This window comes from Salvelinus alpinus, chromosome 2 (assembly GCF_045679555.1).
Source record: "Salvelinus alpinus chromosome 2, SLU_Salpinus.1, whole genome shotgun sequence".
Classification (NCBI taxonomy): Eukaryota; Metazoa; Chordata; class Actinopteri; order Salmoniformes; family Salmonidae; genus Salvelinus; species Salvelinus alpinus.
The window spans coordinates 38,703,279-38,721,335 of NC_092087.1; the positions used below are offsets into that span (position 1 = coordinate 38,703,279).

The 18,057-nt window shown below is 41.3% G+C and overlaps 28 non-coding genes across 28 annotated transcripts; all 28 read right to left on the bottom strand.

Moving 5' to 3' along the window:
- Positions 1-28: 28 nt before the first annotated feature.
- LOC139568851 (U4 spliceosomal RNA) lies at positions 29-170 on the bottom strand. Its single transcript, XR_011673695.1, has one exon. It is a non-coding gene; the product is annotated as a U4 spliceosomal RNA (small nuclear RNA).
- Positions 171-551: 381 nt separating this feature from the next.
- LOC139568890 (U4 spliceosomal RNA) lies at positions 552-688 on the bottom strand. Its single transcript, XR_011673733.1, has one exon. It is a non-coding gene; the product is annotated as a U4 spliceosomal RNA (small nuclear RNA).
- Positions 689-1,282: 594 nt separating this feature from the next.
- On the bottom strand, positions 1,283-1,424 carry LOC139568840 (U4 spliceosomal RNA). The gene has a single exon (XR_011673684.1). It is a non-coding gene; the product is annotated as a U4 spliceosomal RNA (small nuclear RNA).
- A 381-nt stretch (positions 1,425-1,805) lies between these two features.
- On the bottom strand, positions 1,806-1,942 carry LOC139568891 (U4 spliceosomal RNA). Its single transcript, XR_011673734.1, has one exon. It is a non-coding gene; the product is annotated as a U4 spliceosomal RNA (small nuclear RNA).
- Positions 1,943-2,536: 594 nt separating this feature from the next.
- Positions 2,537-2,678, bottom strand: LOC139568852 (U4 spliceosomal RNA). Its single transcript, XR_011673696.1, has one exon. It is a non-coding gene; the product is annotated as a U4 spliceosomal RNA (small nuclear RNA).
- A 381-nt stretch (positions 2,679-3,059) lies between these two features.
- LOC139568892 (U4 spliceosomal RNA) lies at positions 3,060-3,196 on the bottom strand. The gene has a single exon (XR_011673735.1). It is a non-coding gene; the product is annotated as a U4 spliceosomal RNA (small nuclear RNA).
- Positions 3,197-3,790: 594 nt separating this feature from the next.
- LOC139568841 (U4 spliceosomal RNA) lies at positions 3,791-3,932 on the bottom strand. The gene has a single exon (XR_011673685.1). It is a non-coding gene; the product is annotated as a U4 spliceosomal RNA (small nuclear RNA).
- Positions 3,933-4,313: 381 nt separating this feature from the next.
- Positions 4,314-4,450, bottom strand: LOC139568893 (U4 spliceosomal RNA). Its single transcript, XR_011673736.1, has one exon. It is a non-coding gene; the product is annotated as a U4 spliceosomal RNA (small nuclear RNA).
- Positions 4,451-5,044: 594 nt separating this feature from the next.
- Positions 5,045-5,186, bottom strand: LOC139568858 (U4 spliceosomal RNA). The gene has a single exon (XR_011673701.1). It is a non-coding gene; the product is annotated as a U4 spliceosomal RNA (small nuclear RNA).
- Positions 5,187-5,567: 381 nt separating this feature from the next.
- Positions 5,568-5,704, bottom strand: LOC139568894 (U4 spliceosomal RNA). Its single transcript, XR_011673737.1, has one exon. It is a non-coding gene; the product is annotated as a U4 spliceosomal RNA (small nuclear RNA).
- Positions 5,705-6,298: 594 nt separating this feature from the next.
- On the bottom strand, positions 6,299-6,440 carry LOC139568854 (U4 spliceosomal RNA). The gene has a single exon (XR_011673697.1). It is a non-coding gene; the product is annotated as a U4 spliceosomal RNA (small nuclear RNA).
- Positions 6,441-6,821: 381 nt separating this feature from the next.
- Positions 6,822-6,958, bottom strand: LOC139568895 (U4 spliceosomal RNA). Its single transcript, XR_011673738.1, has one exon. It is a non-coding gene; the product is annotated as a U4 spliceosomal RNA (small nuclear RNA).
- Positions 6,959-7,552: 594 nt separating this feature from the next.
- LOC139568842 (U4 spliceosomal RNA) lies at positions 7,553-7,694 on the bottom strand. The gene has a single exon (XR_011673686.1). It is a non-coding gene; the product is annotated as a U4 spliceosomal RNA (small nuclear RNA).
- Positions 7,695-8,075: 381 nt separating this feature from the next.
- On the bottom strand, positions 8,076-8,212 carry LOC139568896 (U4 spliceosomal RNA). The gene has a single exon (XR_011673739.1). It is a non-coding gene; the product is annotated as a U4 spliceosomal RNA (small nuclear RNA).
- A 594-nt stretch (positions 8,213-8,806) lies between these two features.
- LOC139568849 (U4 spliceosomal RNA) lies at positions 8,807-8,948 on the bottom strand. Its single transcript, XR_011673693.1, has one exon. It is a non-coding gene; the product is annotated as a U4 spliceosomal RNA (small nuclear RNA).
- A 381-nt stretch (positions 8,949-9,329) lies between these two features.
- LOC139568897 (U4 spliceosomal RNA) lies at positions 9,330-9,466 on the bottom strand. Its single transcript, XR_011673740.1, has one exon. It is a non-coding gene; the product is annotated as a U4 spliceosomal RNA (small nuclear RNA).
- Positions 9,467-10,060: 594 nt separating this feature from the next.
- On the bottom strand, positions 10,061-10,202 carry LOC139568859 (U4 spliceosomal RNA). The gene has a single exon (XR_011673702.1). It is a non-coding gene; the product is annotated as a U4 spliceosomal RNA (small nuclear RNA).
- A 381-nt stretch (positions 10,203-10,583) lies between these two features.
- Positions 10,584-10,720, bottom strand: LOC139568898 (U4 spliceosomal RNA). The gene has a single exon (XR_011673741.1). It is a non-coding gene; the product is annotated as a U4 spliceosomal RNA (small nuclear RNA).
- A 594-nt stretch (positions 10,721-11,314) lies between these two features.
- LOC139568843 (U4 spliceosomal RNA) lies at positions 11,315-11,456 on the bottom strand. Its single transcript, XR_011673687.1, has one exon. It is a non-coding gene; the product is annotated as a U4 spliceosomal RNA (small nuclear RNA).
- A 381-nt stretch (positions 11,457-11,837) lies between these two features.
- Positions 11,838-11,974, bottom strand: LOC139568899 (U4 spliceosomal RNA). Its single transcript, XR_011673742.1, has one exon. It is a non-coding gene; the product is annotated as a U4 spliceosomal RNA (small nuclear RNA).
- Positions 11,975-13,180: 1,206 nt separating this feature from the next.
- LOC139568844 (U4 spliceosomal RNA) lies at positions 13,181-13,322 on the bottom strand. Its single transcript, XR_011673688.1, has one exon. It is a non-coding gene; the product is annotated as a U4 spliceosomal RNA (small nuclear RNA).
- Positions 13,323-13,703: 381 nt separating this feature from the next.
- LOC139568873 (U4 spliceosomal RNA) lies at positions 13,704-13,840 on the bottom strand. Its single transcript, XR_011673715.1, has one exon. It is a non-coding gene; the product is annotated as a U4 spliceosomal RNA (small nuclear RNA).
- A 594-nt stretch (positions 13,841-14,434) lies between these two features.
- On the bottom strand, positions 14,435-14,576 carry LOC139568860 (U4 spliceosomal RNA). Its single transcript, XR_011673703.1, has one exon. It is a non-coding gene; the product is annotated as a U4 spliceosomal RNA (small nuclear RNA).
- Positions 14,577-14,957: 381 nt separating this feature from the next.
- On the bottom strand, positions 14,958-15,094 carry LOC139568874 (U4 spliceosomal RNA). Its single transcript, XR_011673716.1, has one exon. It is a non-coding gene; the product is annotated as a U4 spliceosomal RNA (small nuclear RNA).
- Positions 15,095-15,688: 594 nt separating this feature from the next.
- LOC139568861 (U4 spliceosomal RNA) lies at positions 15,689-15,830 on the bottom strand. Its single transcript, XR_011673704.1, has one exon. It is a non-coding gene; the product is annotated as a U4 spliceosomal RNA (small nuclear RNA).
- Positions 15,831-16,211: 381 nt separating this feature from the next.
- LOC139568900 (U4 spliceosomal RNA) lies at positions 16,212-16,348 on the bottom strand. The gene has a single exon (XR_011673743.1). It is a non-coding gene; the product is annotated as a U4 spliceosomal RNA (small nuclear RNA).
- Positions 16,349-16,942: 594 nt separating this feature from the next.
- Positions 16,943-17,084, bottom strand: LOC139569050 (U4 spliceosomal RNA). The gene has a single exon (XR_011673883.1). It is a non-coding gene; the product is annotated as a U4 spliceosomal RNA (small nuclear RNA).
- A 381-nt stretch (positions 17,085-17,465) lies between these two features.
- Positions 17,466-17,602, bottom strand: LOC139568901 (U4 spliceosomal RNA). The gene has a single exon (XR_011673744.1). It is a non-coding gene; the product is annotated as a U4 spliceosomal RNA (small nuclear RNA).
- Between the last annotated feature and the right edge of the window lie 455 nt (positions 17,603-18,057).

Sequence of the window (18,057 nt, forward strand, 5' to 3'; positions counted from 1 at the left end):
ACTATCTTCTCTTCCACATTTATAGTAGTCTCACAAGAGACTATCAAAAATTGCCAGGGTTGACTATATTTCAAATCATCCCAAGCGGGGTATTGGGTTAAGTTTTCAACTAGCAATAATCACGCCTCAGATGGACTTTATAGGCTACGATATCGCATCTGCGAAAGAATGACAAAGGATAGCTACTCAAACTGTTTGCAGTGTCTGGCACAGCTTCTCCACTAACGGTATTATTGTGTTGTTACATTGGTATGTCTAGCAGTTCGCCCCCTACCTAACATTTTGGTGGATTCTTGATTACATGTAATTCATGGCAAGGTGGGGTACTTATACAATAGATGTTACCTTTTTTCCAGTAGTAAAAAAACAATATCAAGAGCAAAGCATTTTGGGTAATCTGCACCACTGGCTCAGCTGCAATGGGTCGCAAACCCAAAACCTATTCAACTCAACCTTGCCACCGGTGCCTCTAATGGAGGTGTATAACGTGTCTAAGGGTACCTTACTTCTTGCAAGAATTAGAGACAGTGTGGACCAAAACCCCCGTTTCTGAGACTATTCTCCCCAAGACTACTTCTGACTATATTTCAAGTCATTCCAATGTAGACTTTTGGGTTAAGTTGTCAACCAACAATAATCACTCCTCGGATGGACCTCATAGGCTATGATATCGTCTCTGCGCAAGAATATAAGAATACAGCTACTCAAAAGGTTTGCAGTATCTCGAACAGCTTCTCCGCAAACTGTATTATTTTTTGTTACATTGGTATGTCTAGCAACCCGCCCCCTACCTAACACTTTGGTGGATTCTTGATTACATGTCATTAATGGCAAGGTGGGGTACTTGTTCAATAAATGTTACCTTTTTTTCCTGTACAAAACCAATATCGAGAGCAAAGCACTTTGGGTAATCAGCACCACTGGCTCAGCTGCATTGGGTCGCAAACCCAAAACCTTTTCAATTAAATCTTGCCATCACTGCCTCTAGAGGAGGCAAGAAGAAGTGGGTAAAGTGGTTTTGGGTAACTTACTACTTGCAACAATTAGAGGCAGTGTGGGGGCAAAGCTAAAATTGTGGGCCCAAACAGGCTGTTGCTGAGTTAATTCTCCCCAACACTACTTCTGACACAGCATATACTACTGACACCTTTTTTCTGTTTTTACCTAGTTGCAAGATAATGTTCACCTGTCAGCTGAATCATCAATAATGTTATAGAGGAAATTAGTTGGGTTCAGCCCACTTTTGGTCTTGGCACTATTTTCTCTTCCACATTTATAGTAGTCTCACAAGAGACTATCAAAAATTGCCAGGGTTGACTATATTTCAAATCATCCCAAGCGGGGTATTGGGTTAAGTTTTCAACTAGCAATAATCACACCTCAGATGGACTTCATAGGCTACGATATCGCATCTGCGAAAGAATGTCAAAGGATAGCTACTCAAACTGTTTGCAGTGTCTTGCACAGCTTCTCCACTAACGGTATTATTGTGTTGTTACATTGGTATGTCTAGCAGTTCGCCCCCTACCTAACACTTTGGTGGATTCTTGATTACATGTAATTCATGGCAAGGTGGGGTACTTATACAATAGATGTTACCTTTTTTCCAGTATTAAAAAAACAATATCAAGAGCAAAGCATTTTGGGTAATCTGCACCACTGGCTCAGCTGCAATGTGTCGCAAACCCAAAACCTATTCAACTCAACCTTGCCACCGGTGCCTCTAATGGAGGTGTATAACGTGTCTAAGGGTACCTTACTTCTTGCAAGAATTAGAGACAGTGTGGACCAAAACCCCCGTTTCTGAGACTATTCTCCCCAAGACTACTTCTGACTATATTTCAAGTCATTCCAATGTAGACTTTTGGGTTAAGTTGTCAACCAACAATAATCACTCCTCGGATGGACCTCATAGGCTATGATATCGTCTCTGCGCAAGAATATAAGAATACAGCTACTCAAAAGGTTTGCAGTATCTCGAACAGCTTCTCCGCAAACTGTATTATTTTTTCTTACATTGGTATGTCTAGCAGTCCGCCCCCTACCTAACACTTTGGTGGATTCTTGATTACATGTCATTAATGGCAAGGTGGGGTACTTGTTCAATAAATGTTACCTTTTTTTCCTGTACAAAACCAATATCGAGAGCAAAGCACTTTGGGTAATCAGCACCACTGGCTCAGCTGCAATGGGTCGCAAACCCAAAACCTTTTCAATTAAATCTTGCCATCACTGCCTCTAGAGGAGGCAAGAAGAAGTGGGTAAAGTGGTTTTGGGTAACTTACTACTTGCAACAATTAGAGGCAGTGTGGGGGCAAAGCTGAAATTGTGGGCCCAAACAGGCTGTTGCTGAGTTAATTCTCCCCAACACTACTTCTGACACAGCATATACTACTGACACCTTTTTTCTGTTTTTACCTAGTTACAAGATAATGTTCACCTGTCAGCTGAATCATCAAAAATGTTATAGAGGAAATTAGTTGGGTTCAACCCATTTTCTGTCTTGGCACTATCTTCTCTTCCACATTTATAGTAGTCTCACAAGAGACTATCAAAAATTGCCAGGGTTGACTATATTTCAAATCATCCCAAGCGGGGTATTGGGTTAAGTTTTCAACTAGCAATAATCACGCCTCAGATGGACTTTATAGGCTACGATATCGCATCTGCGAAAGAATGACAAAGGATAGCTACTCAAACTGTTTGCAGTGTCTGGCACAGCTTCTCCACTAACGGTATTATTGTGTTGTTACATTGGTATGTCTAGCAGTTCGCCCCCTACCTAACATTTTGGTGGATTCTTGATTACATGTAATTCATGGCAAGGTGGGGTACTTATACAATAGATGTTACCTTTTTTCCAGTAGTAAAAAAACAATATCAAGAGCAAAGCATTTTGGGTAATCTGCACCACTGGCTCAGCTGCAATGGGTCGCAAACCCAAAACCTATTCAACTCAACCTTGCCACCGGTGCCTCTAATGGAGGTGTATAACGTGTCTAAGGGTACCTTACTTCTTGCAAGAATTAGAGACAGTGTGGACCAAAACCCCCGTTTCTGAGACTATTCTCCCCAAGACTACTTCTGACTATATTTCAAGTCATTCCAATGTAGACTTTTGGGTTAAGTTGTCAACCAACAATAATCACTCCTCGGATGGACCTCATAGGCTATGATATCGTCTCTGCGCAAGAATATAAGAATACAGCTACTCAAAAGGTTTGCAGTATCTCGAACAGCTTCTCCGCAAACTGTATTATTTTTTGTTACATTGGTATGTCTAGCAACCCGCCCCCTACCTAACACTTTGGTGGATTCTTGATTACATGTCATTAATGGCAAGGTGGGGTACTTGTTCAATAAATGTTACCTTTTTTTCCTGTACAAAACCAATATCGAGAGCAAAGCACTTTGGGTAATCAGCACCACTGGCTCAGCTGCATTGGGTCGCAAACCCAAAACCTTTTCAATTAAATCTTGCCATCACTGCCTCTAGAGGAGGCAAGAAGAAGTGGGTAAAGTGGTTTTGGGTAACTTACTACTTGCAACAATTAGAGGCAGTGTGGGGGCAAAGCTAAAATTGTGGGCCCAAACAGGCTGTTGCTGAGTTAATTCTCCCCAACACTACTTCTGACACAGCATATACTACTGACACCTTTTTTCTGTTTTTACCTAGTTGCAAGATAATGTTCACCTGTCAGCTGAATCATCAATAATGTTATAGAGGAAATTAGTTGGGTTCAGCCCACTTTTGGTCTTGGCACTATTTTCTCTTCCACATTTATAGTAGTCTCACAAGAGACTATCAAAAATTGCCAGGGTTGACTATATTTCAAATCATCCCAAGCGGGGTATTGGGTTAAGTTTTCAACTAGCAATAATCACACCTCAGATGGACTTCATAGGCTACGATATCGCATCTGCGAAAGAATGTCAAAGGATAGCTACTCAAACTGTTTGCAGTGTCTTGCACAGCTTCTCCACTAACGGTATTATTGTGTTGTTACATTGGTATGTCTAGCAGTTCGCCCCCTACCTAACACTTTGGTGGATTCTTGATTACATGTAATTCATGGCAAGGTGGGGTACTTATACAATAGATGTTACCTTTTTTCCAGTAGTAAAAAAACAATATCAAGAGCAAAGCATTTTGGGTAATCTGCACCACTGGCTCAGCTGCAATGGGTCGCAAACCCAAAACCTATTCAACTCAACCTTGCCACCGGTGCCTCTAATGGAGGTGTATAACGTGTCTAAGGGTACCTTACTTCTTGCAAGAATTAGAGACAGTGTGGACCAAAACCCCCGTTTCTGAGACTATTCTCCCCAAGACTACTTCTGACTATATTTCAAGTCATTCCAATGTAGACTTTTGGGTTAAGTTGTCAACCAACAATAATCACTCCTCGGATGGACCTCATAGGCTATGATATCGTCTCTGCGCAAGAATATAAGAATACAGCTACTCAAAAGGTTTGCAGTATCTCGAACAGCTTCTCCGCAAACTGTATTATTTTTTGTTACATTGGTATGTCTAGCAGTCCGCCCCCTACCTAACACTTTGGTGGATTCTTGATTACATGTCATTAATGGCAAGGTGGGGTACTTGTTCAATAAATGTTACCTTTTTTTCCTGTACAAAACCAATATCGAGAGCAAAGCACTTTGGGTAATCAGCACCACTGGCTCAGCTGCAATGGGTCGCAAACCCAAAACCTTTTCAATTAAATCTTGCCATCACTGCCTCTAGAGGAGGCAAGAAGAAGTGGGTAAAGTGGTTTTGGGTAACTTACTACTTGCAACAATTAGAGGCAGTGTGGGGGCAAAGCTAAAATTGTGGGCCCAAACAGGCTGTTGCTGAGTTAATTCTCCCCAACACTACTTCTGACACAGCATATACTACTGACACCTTTTTTCTGTTTTTACCTAGTTGCAAGATAATGTTCACCTGTCAGCTGAATCATCAATAATGTTATAGAGGAAATTAGTTGGGTTCAGCCCATTTTTGGTCTTGGCACTATTTTCTCTTCCACATTTATAGTAGTCTCACAAGAGACTATCAAAAATTGCCAGGGTTGACTATATTTCAAATCATCCCAAGCGGGGTATTGGGTTAAGTTTTCAACTAGCAATAATCACACCTCAGATGGACTTCATAGGCTACGATATCGCATCTGCGAAAGAAGGTCAAAGGATAGCTACTCAAACTGTTTGCAGTGTCTTGCACAGCTTCTCCACTAACGGTATTATTGTGTTGTTACATTGGTATGTCTAGCAGTTCGCCCCCTACCTAACACTTTGGTGGATTCTTGATTACATGTAATTCATGGCAAGGTGGGGTACTTATACAATAGATGTTACCTTTTTTCCAGTAGTAAAAAAACAATATCAAGAGCAAAGCATTTTGGGTAATCTGCACCACTGGCTCAGCTGCAATGGGTCGCAAACCCAAAACCTATTCAACTCAACCTTGCCACCGGTGCCTCTAATGGAGGTGTATAACGTGTCTAAGGGTACCTTACTTCTTGCAAGAATTAGAGACAGTGTGGACCAAAACCCCCGTTTCTGAGACTATTCTCCCCAAGACTACTTCTGACTATATTTCAAGTCATTCCAATGTAGACTTTTGGGTTAAGTTGTCAACCAACAATAATCACTCCTCGGATGGACCTCATAGGCTATGATATCGTCTCTGCGCAAGAATATAAGAATACAGCTACTCAAAAGGTTTGCAGTATCTCGAACAGCTTCTCCGCAAACTGTATTATTTTTTGTTACATTGGTATGTCTAGCAGTCCGCCCCCTACCTAACACTTTGGTGGATTCTTGATTACATGTCATTAATGGCAAGGTGGGGTACTTGTTCAATAAATGTTACCTTTTTTTCCTGTACAAAACCAATATCGAGAGCAAAGCACTTTGGGTAATCAGCACCACTGGCTCAGCTGCAATGGGTCGCAAACCCAAAACCTTTTCAATTAAATCTTGCCATCACTGCCTCTAGAGGAGGCAAGAAGAAGTGGGTAAAGTGGTTTTGGGTAACTTACTACTTGCAACAATTAGAGGCAGTGTGGGGGCAAAGCTGAAATTGTGGGCCCAAACAGGCTGTTGCTGAGTTAATTCTCCCCAACACTACTTCTGACACAGCATATACTACTGACACCTTTTTTCTGTTTTTACCTAGTTACAAGATAATGTTCACCTGTCAGCTGAATCATCAAAAATGTTATAGAGGAAATTAGTTGGGTTCAACCCATTTTCTGTCTTGGCACTATCTTCTCTTCCACATTTATAGTAGTCTCACAAGAGACTATCAAAAATTGCCAGGGTTGACTATATTTCAAATCATCCCAAGCGGGGTATTGGGTTAAGTTTTCAACTAGCAATAATCACGCCTCAGATGGACTTTATAGGCTACGATATCGCATCTGCGAAAGAATGACAAAGGATAGCTACTCAAACTGTTTGCAGTGTCTGGCACAGCTTCTCCACTAACGGTATTATTGTGTTGTTACATTGGTATGTCTAGCAGTTCGCCCCCTACCTAACATTTTGGTGGATTCTTGATTACATGTAATTCATGGCAAGGTGGGGTACTTATACAATAGATGTTACCTTTTTTCCAGTAGTAAAAAAACAATATCAAGAGCAAAGCATTTTGGGTAATCTGCACCACTGGCTCAGCTGCAATGGGTCGCAAACCCAAAACCTATTCAACTCAACCTTGCCACCGGTGCCTCTAATGGAGGTGTATAACGTGTCTAAGGGTACCTTACTTCTTGCAAGAATTAGAGACAGTGTGGACCAAAACCCCCGTTTCTGAGACTATTCTCCCCAAGACTACTTCTGACTATATTTCAAGTCATTCCAATGTAGACTTTTGGGTTAAGTTGTCAACCAACAATAATCACTCCTCGGATGGACCTCATAGGCTATGATATCGTCTCTGCGCAAGAATATAAGAATACAGCTACTCAAAAGGTTTGCAGTATCTCGAACAGCTTCTCCGCAAACTGTATTATTTTTTGTTACATTGGTATGTCTAGCAACCCGCCCCCTACCTAACACTTTGGTGGATTCTTGATTACATGTCATTAATGGCAAGGTGGGGTACTTGTTCAATAAATGTTACCTTTTTTTCCTGTACAAAACCAATATCGAGAGCAAAGCACTTTGGGTAATCAGCACCACTGGCTCAGCTGCATTGGGTCGCAAACCCAAAACCTTTTCAATTAAATCTTGCCATCACTGCCTCTAGAGGAGGCAAGAAGAAGTGGGTAAAGTGGTTTTGGGTAACTTACTACTTGCAACAATTAGAGGCAGTGTGGGGGCAAAGCTAAAATTGTGGGCCCAAACAGGCTGTTGCTGAGTTAATTCTCCCCAACACTACTTCTGACACAGCATATACTACTGACACCTTTTTTCTGTTTTTACCTAGTTGCAAGATAATGTTCACCTGTCAGCTGAATCATCAATAATGTTATAGAGGAAATTAGTTGGGTTCAGCCCATTTTTGGTCTTGGCACTATTTTCTCTTCCACATTTATAGTAGTCTCACAAGAGACTATCAAAAATTGCCAGGGTTGACTATATTTCAAATCATCCCAAGCGGGGTATTGGGTTAAGTTTTCAACTAGCAATAATCACACCTCAGATGGACTTCATAGGCTACGATATCGCATCTGCGAAAGAATGTCAAAGGATAGCTACTCAAACTGTTTGCAGTGTCTTGCACAGCTTCTCCACTAACGGTATTATTGTGTTGTTACATTGGTATGTCTAGCAGTTCGCCCCCTACCTAACACTTTGGTGGATTCTTGATTACATGTAATTCATGGCAAGGTGGGGTACTTATACAATAGATGTTACCTTTTTTCCAGTAGTAAAAAAACAATATCAAGAGCAAAGCATTTTGGGTAATCTGCACCACTGGCTCAGCTGCAATGGGTCGCAAACCCAAAACCTATTCAACTCAACCTTGCCACCGGTGCCTCTAATGGAGGTGTATAACGTGTCTAAGGGTACCTTACTTCTTGCAAGAATTAGAGACAGTGTGGACCAAAACCCCCGTTTCTGAGACTATTCTCCCCAAGACTACTTCTGACTATATTTCAAGTCATTCCAATGTAGACTTTTGGGTTAAGTTGTCAACCAACAATAATCACTCCTCGGATGGACCTCATAGGCTATGATATCGTCTCTGCGCAAGAATATAAGAATACAGCTACTCAAAAGGTTTGCAGTATCTCGAACAGCTTCTCCGCAAACTGTATTATTTTTTGTTACATTGGTATGTCTAGCAACCCGCCCCCTACCTAACACTTTGGTGGATTCTTGATTACATGTCATTAATGGCAAGGTGGGGTACTTGTTCAATAAATGTTACCTTTTTTTCCTGTACAAAACCAATATCGAGAGCAAAGCACTTTGGGTAATCAGCACCACTGGCTCAGCTGCATTGGGTCGCAAACCCAAAACCTTTTCAATTAAATCTTGCCATCACTGCCTCTAGAGGAGGCAAGAAGAAGTGGGTAAAGTGGTTTTGGGTAACTTACTACTTGCAACAATTAGAGGCAGTGTGGGGGCAAAGCTAAAATTGTGGGCCCAAACAGGCTGTTGCTGAGTTAATTCTCCCCAACACTACTTCTGACACAGCATATACTACTGACACCTTTTTTCTGTTTTTACCTAGTTGCAAGATAATGTTCACCTGTCAGCTGAATCATCAATAATGTTATAGAGGAAATTAGTTGGGTTCAGCCCATTTTTGGTCTTGGCACTATTTTCTCTTCCACATTTATAGTAGTCTCACAAGAGACTATCAAAAATTGCCAGGGTTGAATATATTTCAAATCATCCCAAGCGGGGTATTGGGTTAAGTTTTCAACTAGCAATAATCACACCTCAGATGGACTTCATAGGCTACGATATCGCATCTGCGAAAGAATGTCAAAGGATAGCTACTCAAACTGTTTGCAGTGTCTTGCACAGCTTCTCCACTAACGGTATTATTGTGTTGTTACATTGGTATGTCTAGCAGTTCGCCCCCTACCTAACACTTTGGTGGATTCTTGATTACATGTAATTCATGGCAAGGTGGGGTACTTATACAATAGATGTTACCTTTTTTCCAGTAGTAAAAAAACAATATCAAGAGCAAAGCATTTTGGGTAATCTGCACCACTGGCTCAGCTGCAATGGGTCGCAAACCCAAAACCTATTCAACTCAACCTTGCCACCGGTGCCTCTAATGGAGGTGTATAACGTGTCTAAGGGTACCTTACTTCTTGCAAGAATTAGAGACAGTGTGGACCAAAACCCCCGTTTCTGAGACTATTCTCCCCAAGACTACTTCTGACTATATTTCAAGTCATTCCAATGTAGACTTTTGGGTTAAGTTGTCAACCAACAATAATCACTCCTCGGATGGACCTCATAGGCTATGATATCGTCTCTGCGCAAGAATATAAGAATACAGCTACTCAAAAGGTTTGCAGTATCTCGAACAGCTTCTCCGCAAACTGTATTATTTTTTGTTACATTGGTATGTCTAGCAGTCCGCCCCCTACCTAACACTTTGGTGGATTCTTGATTACATGTCATTAATGGCAAGGTGGGGTACTTGTTCAATAAATGTTACCTTTTTTTCCTGTACAAAACCAATATCGAGAGCAAAGCACTTTGGGTAATCAGCACCACTGGCTCAGCTGCAATGGGTCGCAAACCCAAAACCTTTTCAATTAAATCTTGCCATCACTGCCTCTAGAGGAGGCAAGAAGAAGTGGGTAAAGTGGTTTTGGGTAACTTACTACTTGCAACAATTAGAGGCAGTGTGGGGGCAAAGCTAAAATTGTGGGCCCAAACAGGCTGTTGCTGAGTTAATTCTCCCCAACACTACTTCTGACACAGCATATACTACTGACACCTTTTTTCTGTTTTTACCTAGTTGCAAGATAATGTTCACCTGTCAGCTGAATCATCAATAATGTTATAGAGGAAATTAGTTGGGTTCAGCCCATTTTTGGTCTTGGCACTATTTTCTCTTCCACATTTATAGTAGTCTCACAAGAGACTATCAAAAATTGCCAGGGTTGACTATATTTCAAATCATCCCAAGCGGGGTATTGGGTTAAGTTTTCAACTAGCAATAATCACACCTCAGATGGACTTCATAGGCTACGATATCGCATCTGCGAAAGAAGGTCAAAGGATAGCTACTCAAACTGTTTGCAGTGTCTTGCACAGCTTCTCCACTAACGGTATTATTGTGTTGTTACATTGGTATGTCTAGCAGTTCGCCCCCTACCTAACACTTTGGTGGATTCTTGATTACATGTAATTCATGGCAAGGTGGGGTACTTATACAATAGATGTTACCTTTTTTCCAGTAGTAAAAAAACAATATCAAGAGCAAAGCATTTTGGGTAATCTGCACCACTGGCTCAGCTGCAATGGGTCGCAAACCCAAAACCTATTCAACTCAACCTTGCCACCGGTGCCTCTAATGGAGGTGTATAACGTGTCTAAGGGTACCTTACTTCTTGCAAGAATTAGAGACAGTGTGGACCAAAACCCCCGTTTCTGAGACTATTCTCCCCAAGACTACTTCTGACTATATTTCAAGTCATTCCAATGTAGACTTTTGGGTTAAGTTGTCAACCAACAATAATCACTCCTCGGATGGACCTCATAGGCTATGATATCGTCTCTGCGCAAGAATATAAGAATACAGCTACTCAAAAGGTTTGCAGTATCTCGAACAGCTTCTCCGCAAACTGTATTATTTTTTGTTACATTGGTATGTCTAGCAGTCCGCCCCCTACCTAACACTTTGGTGGATTCTTGATTACATGTCATTAATGGCAAGGTGGGGTACTTGTTCAATAAATGTTACCTTTTTTTCCTGTACAAAACCAATATCGAGAGCAAAGCACTTTGGGTAATCAGCACCACTGGCTCAGCTGCAATGGGTCGCAAACCCAAAACCTTTTCAATTAAATCTTGCCATCACTGCCTCTAGAGGAGGCAAGAAGAAGTGGGTAAAGTGGTTTTGGGTAACTTACTACTTGCAACAATTAGAGGCAGTGTGGGGGCAAAGCTAAAATTGTGGGCCCAAACAGGCTGTTGCTGAGTTAATTCTCCCCAACACTACTTCTGACACAGCATATACTACTGACACCTTTTTTCTGTTTTTACCTAGTTGCAAGATAATGTTCACCTGTCAGCTGAATCATCAATAATGTTATAGAGGAAATTAGTTGGGTTCAGCCCATTTTTGGTCTTGGCACTATTTTCTCTTCCACATTTATAGTAGTCTCACAAGAGACTATCAAAAATTGCCAGGGTTGACTATATTTCAAATCATCCCAAGCGGGGTATTGGGTTAAGTTTTCAACTAGCAATAATCACACCTCAGATGGACTTCATAGGCTACGATATCGCATCTGCGAAAGAATGTCAAAGGATAGCTACTCAAACTGTTTGCAGTGTCTTGCACAGCTTCTCCACTAACGGTATTATTGTGTTGTTACATTGGTATGTCTAGCAGTTCGCCCCCTACCTAACACTTTGGTGGATTCTTGATTACATGTAATTCATGGCAAGGTGGGGTACTTATACAATAGATGTTACCTTTTTTCCAGTAGTAAAAAAACAATATCAAGAGCAAAGCATTTTGGGTAATCTGCACCACTGGCTCAGCTGCAATGGGTCGCAAACCCAAAACCTATTCAACTCAACCTTGCCACCGGTGCCTCTAATGGAGGTGTATAACGTGTCTAAGGGTACCTTACTTCTTGCAAGAATTAGAGACAGTGTGGACCAAAACCCCCGTTTCTGAGACTATTCTCCCCAAGACTACTTCTGACTATATTTCAAGTCATTCCAATGTAGACTTTTGGGTTAAGTTGTCAACCAACAATAATCACTCCTCGGATGGACCTCATAGGCTATGATATCGTCTCTGCGCAAGAATATAAGAATACAGCTACTCAAAAGGTTTGCAGTATCTCGAACAGCTTCTCCGCAAACTGTATTATTTTTTGTTACATTGGTATGTCTAGCAGTCCGCCCCCTACCTAACACTTTGGTGGATTCTTGATTACATGTCATTAATGGCAAGGTGGGGTACTTGTTCAATAAATGTTACCTTTTTTTCCTGTACAAAACCAATATCGAGAGCAAAGCACTTTGGGTAATCAGCACCACTGGCTCAGCTGCAATGGGTCGCAAACCCAAAACCTTTTCAATTAAATCTTGCCATCACTGCCTCTAGAGGAGGCAAGAAGAAGTGGGTAAAGTGGTTTTGGGTAACTTACTACTTGCAACAATTAGAGGCAGTGTGGGGGCAAAGCTGAAATTGTGGGCCCAAACAGGCTGTTGCTGAGTTAATTCTCCCCAACACTACTTCTGACACAGCATATACTACTGACACCTTTTTTCAGTTTTTACCTAGTTACAAGATAATGTTCACCTGTCAGCTGAATCATCAAAAATGTTATAGAGGAAATTAGTTGGGTTCAACCCATTTTCTGTCTTGGCACTATCTTCTCTTCCACATTTATAGTAGTCTCACAAGAGACTATCAAAAATTGCCAGGGTTGACTATATTTCAAATCATCCCAAGCGGGGTATTGGGTTAAGTTTTCAAAGCAAAGCAAAGCACTTTGGGTAATCAGCACCACTGGCTCAGCTGCAATGGGTCGCAAACCCAAAACCTTTTCAATTAAATCTTGCCATCACTGCCTCTAGAGGAGGCAAGAAGAAGTGGGTAAAGTGGTTTTGGGTAACTTACTACTTGCAACAATTAGAGGCAGTGTGGGGGCAAAGCTAAAATTGTGGGCCCAAACAGGCTGTTGCTGAGTTAATTCTCCCCAACACTACTTCTGACACAGCATATACTACTGACACCTTTTTTCTGTTTTTACCTAGTTGCAAGATAATGTTCACCTGTCAGCTGAATCATCAATAATGTTATAGAGGAAATTAGTTGGGTTCAGCCCATTTTTGGTCTTGGCACTATTTTCTCTTCCACATTTATAGTAGTCTTTTTTCAGTTTTTACCTAGTTACAAGATAATGTTCACCTGTCAGCTGAATCATCAAAAATGTTATAGAGATAATTAGTTGGGTTCAACCCATTTTTGGTCTTGGCACTATCTTCTCTTCCACATTTATAGTAGTCTCACAAGAGACTATCAAAAATTGCCAGGGTTGACTATATTTCAAATCATCCCAAGCGGGGTATTGGGTTAAGTTTTCAACTAGCAATAATCACACCTCAGATGGACTTCATAGGCTACGATATCGCATCTGCGAAAGAATGTCAAAGGATAGCTACTCAAACTGTTTGCAGTGTCTTGCACAGCTTCTCCACTAACGGTATTATTGTGTTGTTACATTGGTATGTCTAGCAGTTCGCCCCCTACCTAACACTTTGGTGGATTCTTGATTACATGTAATTCATGGCAAGGTGGGGTACTTATACAATAGATGTTACCTTTTTTCCAGTAGTAAAAAAACAATATCAAGAGCAAAGCATTTTGGGTAATCTGCACCACTGGCTCAGCTGCAATGGGTCGCAAACCCAAAACCTATTCAACTCAACCTTGCCACCGGTGCCTCTAATGGAGGTGTATAACGTGTCTAAGGGTACCTTACTTCTTGCAAGAATTAGAGACAGTGTGGACCAAAACCCCCGTTTCTGAGACTATTCTCCCCAAGACTACTTCTGACTATATTTCAAGTCATTCCAATGTAGACTTTTGGGTTAAGTTGTCAACCAACAATAATCATTCCTCGGATGGACCTCATAGGCTATGATATCGTCCTTGCGCAAGAATATAAGAATACAGCTACTCAAAAGGTTTGCAGTATCTCGAACAGCTTCTCCGCAAACTGTATTATTTTTTGTTACATTGGTATGTCTAGCAGTCCGCCCCCTACCTAACACTTTGGTGGATTCTTGATTACATGTCATTAATGGCAAGGTGGGGTACTTGTTCAATAAATGTTACCTTTTTTTCCTGTACAAAACCAATATCGAGAGCAAAGCACTTTGGGTAATCAGCACCACTGGCTCAGCTGCAATGGGTCGCAAACCCAAAACCTTTTCAATTAAATCTTGCCATCACTGCCTCTAGAGGGGGCAAGAAGAAGTGGGTAAAGTGGTTTTGGGTAACTTACTACTTGCAACAATTAGAGGCAGTGTGGGGGCAAAGCTAAAATTGTGGGCCCAAACAGGCTGTTGCTGAGTTAATTCTCCCCAACACTACTTCTGACACAGCATATACTACTGACACCTTTTTTCTGTTTTTACCTAGTTGCAAGATAATGTTCACCTGTCAGCTGAATCATCAATAATGTTATAGAGGAAATTAGTTGGGTTCAGCCCATTTTTGGTCTTGGCACTATTTTCTCTTCCACATTTATAGTAGTCTCACAAGAGACTATCAAAAATTGCCAGGGTTGACTATATTTCAAATCATCCCAAGCGGGGTATTGGGTTAAGTTTTCAACTAGCAATAATCACACCTCAGATGGACTTCATAGGCTACGATATCGCATCTGCGAAAGAAGGTCAAAGAATAGCTACTCAAACTGTTTGCAGTGTCTTGCACAGCTTCTCCACTAACGGTATTATTGTGTTGTTACATTGGTATGTCTAGCAGTTCGCCCCCTACCTAACACTTTGGTGGATTCTTGATTACATGTAATTCATGGCAAGGTGGGGTACTTATACAATAGATGTTACCTTTTTTCCAGTAGTAAAAAAACAATATCAAGAGCAAAGCATTTTGGGTAATCTGCACCACTGGCTCAGCTGCAATGGGTCGCAAACCCAAAACCTATTCAACTCAACCTTGCCACCGGTGCCTCTAATGGAGGTGTATAACGTGTCTAAGGGTACCTTACTTCTTGCAAGAATTAGAGACAGTGTGGACCAAAACCCCCGTTTCTGAGACTATTCTCCCCAAGACTACTTCTGACTATATTTCAAGTCATTCCAATGTAGACTTTTGGGTTAAGTTGTCAACCAACAATAATCATTCCTCGGATGGACCTCATAGGCTATGATATCGTCCTTGCGCAAGAATATAAGAATACAGCTACTCAAAAGGTTTGCAGTATCTCGAACAGCTTCTCCGCAAACTGTATTATTTTTTGTTACATTGGTATGTCTAGCAGTCCGCCCCCTACCTAACACTTTGGTGGATTCTTGATTACATGTCATTAATGGCAAGGTGGGGTACTTGTTCAATAAATGTTACCTTTTTTTCCTGTACAAAACCAATATCGAGAGCAAAGCACTTTGGGTAATCAGCACCACTGGCTCAGCTGCAATGGGTCGCAAACCCAAAACCTTTTCAATTAAATCTTGCCATCACTGCCTCTAGAGGGGGCAAGAAGAAGTGGGTAAAGTGGTTTTGGGTAACTTACTACTTGCAACAATTAGAGGCAGTGTGGGGGCAAAGCTAAAATTGTGGGCCCAAACAGGCTGTTGCTGAGTTAATTCTCCCCAACACTACTTCTGACACAGCATATACTACTGACACCTTTTTTCTGTTTTTACCTAGTTGCAAGATAATGTTCACCTGTCAGCTGAATCATCAATAATGTTATAGAGGAAATTAGTTGGGTTCAGCCCATTTTTGGTCTTGGCACTATTTTCTCTTCCACATTTATAGTAGTCTCACAAGAGACTATCAAAAATTGCCAGGGTTGACTATATTTCAAATCATCCCAAGCGGGGTATTGGGTTAAGTTTTCAACTAGCAATAATCACACCTCAGATGGACTTCATAGGCTACGATATCGCATCTGCGAAAGAAGGTCAAAGAATAGCTACTCAAACTGTTTGCAGTGTCTTGCACAGCTTCTCCACTAACGGTATTATTGTGTTGTTACATTGGTATGTCTAGCAGTTCGCCCCCTACCTAACACTTTGGTGGATTCTTGATTACATGTAATTCATGGCAAGGTGGGGTACTTATACAATAGATGTTACCTTTTTTCCAGTAGTAAAAAAACAATATCAAGAGCAAAGCATTTTGGGTAATCTGCACCACTGGCTCAGCTGCAATGGGTCGCAAACCCAAAACCTATTCAACTCAACCTTGCCACCGGTGCCTCTAATGGAGGTGTATAACGTGTCTAAGGGTACCTTACTTCTTGCAAGAATTAGAGACAGTGTGGACCAAAACCCCCGTTTCTGAGACTATTCTCCCCAAGACTACTTCTGACTATATTTCAAGTCATTCCAATGTAGACTTTTGGGTTAAGTTGTCAACCAACAATAATCACTCCTCGGATGGACCTCATAGGCTATGATATCGTCTCTGCGCAAGAATATAAGAATACAGCTACTCAAAAGGTTTGCAGTATCTCGAACAGCTTCTCCGCAAACTGTATTATTTTTTGTTACATTGGTATGTCTAGCAGTCCGCCCCCTACCTAACACTTTGGTGGATTCTTGATTACATGTCATTAATGGCAAGGTGGGGTACTTGTTCAATAAATGTTACCTTTTTTTCCTGTACAAAACCAATATCGAGAGCAAAGCACTTTGGGTAATCAGCACCACTGGCTCAGCTGCAATGGGTCGCAAACCCAAAACCTTTTCAATTAAATCTTGCCATCACTGCCTCTAGAGGAGGCAAGAAGAAGTGGGTAAAGTGGTTTTGGGTAACTTACTACTTGCAACAATTAGAGGCAGTGTGGGGGCAAAGCTAAAATTGTGGGCCCAAACAGGCTGTTGCTGAGTTAATTCTCCCCAACACTACTTCTGACACAGCATATACTACTGACACCTTTTTTCTGTTTTTACCTAGTTGCAAGATAATGTTCACCTGTCAGCTGAATCATCAATAATGTTATAGAGGAAATTAGTTGGGTTCAGCCCATTTTTGGTCTTGGCACTATTTTCTCTTCCACATTTATAGTAGTCTCACAAGAGACTATCAAAAATTGCCAGGGTTGACTATATTTCAAATCATCCCAAGCGGGGTATTGGGTTAAGTTTTCAACTAGCAATAATCACACCTCAGATGGACTTCACAGGCTACGATATCGCATCTGCGAAAGAATGTCAAAGGATAGCTACTCAAACTGTTTGCAGTGTCTTGCACAGCTTCTCCACTAACGGTATTATTGTGTTGTTACATTGGTATGTCTAGCAGTTCGCCCCCTACCTAACACTTTGGTGGATTCTTGATTACATGTAATTCATGGCAAGGTGGGGTACTTATACAATAGATGTTACCTTTTTTCCAGTAGTAAAAAAACAATATCAAGAGCAAAGCATTTTGGGTAATCTGCACCACTGGCTCAGCTGCAATGGGTCGCAAACCCAAAACCTATTCAACTCAACCTTGCCACCGGTGCCTCTAATGGAGGTGTATAACGTGTCTAAGGGTACCTTACTTCTTGCAAGAATTAGAGACAGTGTGGACCAAAACCCCCGTTTCTGAGACTATTCTCCCCAAGACTACTTCTGACTATATTTCAAGTCATTCCAATGTAGACTTTTGGGTTAAGTTGTCAACCAACAATAATCACTCCTCGGATGGACCTCATAGGCTATGATATCGTCTCTGCGCAAGAATATAAGAATACAGCTACTCAAAAGGTTTGCAGTATCTCGAACAGCTTCTCCGCAAACTGTATTATTTTTTGTTACATTGGTATGTCTAGCAGTCCGCCCCCTACCTAACACTTTGGTGGATTCTTGATTACATGTCATTAATGGCAAGGTGGGGTACTTGTTCAATAAATGTTACCTTTTTTTCCTGTACAAAACCAATATCGAGAGCAAAGCACTTTGGGTAATCAGCACCACTGGCTCAGCTGCAATGGGTCGCAAACCCAAAACCTTTTCAATTAAATCTTGCCATCACTGCCTCTAGAGGAGGCAAGAAGAAGTGGGTAAAGTGGTTTTGGGTAACTTACTACTTGCAACAATTAGAGGCAGTGTGGGGGCAAAGCTGAAATTGTGGGCCCAAACAGGCTGTTGCTGAGTTAATTCTCCCCAACACTACTTCTGACACAGCATATACTACTG